The sequence below is a fragment of the Ascaphus truei genome, chromosome 5 (genome assembly GCF_040206685.1).
Source record: "Ascaphus truei isolate aAscTru1 chromosome 5, aAscTru1.hap1, whole genome shotgun sequence".
Lineage (NCBI taxonomy): Eukaryota > Metazoa > Chordata > Amphibia > Anura > Ascaphidae > Ascaphus > Ascaphus truei.
In genome coordinates this window covers 234120489-234123000 of record NC_134487.1, presented here as the reverse complement: position 1 = coordinate 234123000, position 2512 = coordinate 234120489, and the positions used below count along the sequence as shown (strand labels likewise).

General features: G+C 42.2%; 1 pseudogene; it reads left to right on the top strand.

Moving 5' to 3' along the window:
* Window positions 1–1223: 1223 nt before the first annotated feature.
* On the top strand, window positions 1224–1395 carry LOC142496351 (U2 spliceosomal RNA; annotated as a pseudogene).
* Window positions 1396–2512: the final 1117 nt, after the last annotated feature.

Genomic DNA, 2512 nt, shown 5'->3' with positions numbered 1-2512 from the left:
TAAGTTTCTTTGTTGCAGAGGCCTCATGCGATTCCCCGGCATTACATTAAATGCCTGGGGGAAGAACGCCAAACCTCTGCAATGCCAATCCAGTAAATATATAACAAAGAAAGGGTCCGCAGCACTATCCAGATGAAAAAATAAATTTATTGAAACATAGGGCAACCAACGTAATCTCTATGTTACGTTGGTTGCCCTATGTTTCAATAAATGTATTTTTTTCATCTGGAGAGTGCTGCGGACAGTTTCTTTGTTTTATTTATATATATATATATATATAAATGTAAATACAACTGTATGCTCATCTGCATGTCTTAGGCAGGTCTGCAACCCCGCCTTTCCCCATTATCACCCAGCACACAGCACTTCCACTGCAGCAAGGGATTCTGGGAAATGACATGCAAATGAGCACACAGTGCCACTTTTTGCTTCAAAAACCATTTTTAACATGGTTCCCTATAGGCTTAAGCTTGCTGCATGGTCACAGCTTTGAGCACAGCCAGGGTTAAGGTGCATACTATATATATATACATATATATATATATACATATACATATATGTGTGTATATATATATATATATATATATATATATATATATATATATATATATATATATATATATTACAGTGGTCGACAAATCACCAAAAAATCTACTTGCCGGAAAAAAAAAAATCTACACGCCACCTAGTACCACACGTGTCTGGCGCTACTACCTTTGTTCTCATATATTTATATATATTTATATATATATCCCATAGCCTCTCTTGCATACCCAGTTAAAATCAACCCCACACTGATGAGACCCATCAAGGTCGAAACAGCTGTCTGTGGGTGGTTTTCTGCGTATGCACCTTAACCCTGGCTGTGCTCAAAGCTGTGACCATGCAGCAAGCTTAAGCCTATAGGGAACCATGTTAAAAATAGTTATTGAGGCAAAAAGTGACACTGTGTGCTCATTTGCATGTCATTTCCCAGAATCCCTTGCTGCAGTGGAAGTGCTGTATGCTGGGTGATAATGGGGAAAGGCGGGGTTGCAGACCTGCCTAAGACATGCAGATGAGCATACAGTTGTATTTGCATATTTGCTTTCCTGTGGAGGGTTTTTGTCACTTTTTTTACTCACCATAATTTAACTCAGTATTATGGTATAGCCTATCCCATAGCCTCTCTTGCATACCCAGTTAAAATTAACCCCACACTGATGAGACCCATCAAGGTCGAAATCGCTTCTCGGCCTTTTGGCTAAGATCAAGTGTAGGGTCTGTCCTGTGAAGGATAGTCCCATCGTGACTACACTTGGTCCTCTGGTCATGGCCGGGAAGGCGAATATGTAGCCCGGGCTATTTTATCACGGCACCCCAGGAGTGGTTAACCTGGTGGAGTCGTGTTCCCACACGCACTTCGACTTTTGCACGGATAATTTGCACACCACTATATTTTTCTGCACTGGCACCCCTTATTGCCTTCCGCTGAGGGGTTTGCCACTATTTTTTTACACGCCAGGCTTCCGGGTCTGGCGTGCACTTGTGCACATTTTGTTGTTTCGTCTGAGCACTTCCTGCACTGCATTGCACAGCGCACTGGAGCACTCGCACCATGGATTGTGTTTTTTTATTTTTGGGTTATCAGTCACCTAATTTTCTTCGGAGAATGCAAGACTGTGTGCTGGTTGGTGGTCGCCATTCCCTCGGGAGAAGACTGCGGTGGGCGAGTAGGCGTGAGCTGAAAGCCCTAAAGACCTGGAACCTCCTGCTGCGCCTACTGCACGGGGAGGGGATAGGATGGACGTCGGATTCTTCGGATGACGACATCGGTGAAACATCAGAACTTTTCCTGGCCCTCGTGGCTGAAGAGGACTGACCATGTCATGGACTTGCAGCTCTCCGGAGCCTATAGTCACAAGTTTTGCGCACCTGGTCTAACTTGACCATGAGCACGGTTTTTAGAGGTGAAATCACTTTTTCACCACCCGGGCTTAAAAAAAAAAAAAAAAAAAAAAGCTGTCTGTGGGTGGTTTTCTGGGTATGCACCTTAACCCTGGCTGTGCTCAAAGCTGTGACCATACAGCAAGATTAAGCCTATAGGGAACCATGTTAAAAATGGTTATTGAGGCAAAAAGTGACACTGTGTGTTCATTTGCATGTCATTTCCCAGAATCCCTTGCTGCAGTGGAAGTGCTGTATGCTGGGTGATAATGGGGAAAGGCGGGGTTGCAGACCTGCCTAAGACATGCAGATGAGCATACTGTTGTATTTGCATATATATATATACACACACACACACACACACACACACACATATATACATACACACACAACAAATGTACATACTGTATATATATATATATATATATATATATATATATATATATATATATCATACAGTATATATGTGCATATATTATAATATATGTAGATATCCCTATATTGATAGAATAGACAAAGATGCCCCTGTTCCGATGAGCTTACAATCAGTCTAGCCCCGTGTTTCCCAATTAAATTTAGTCGTGAA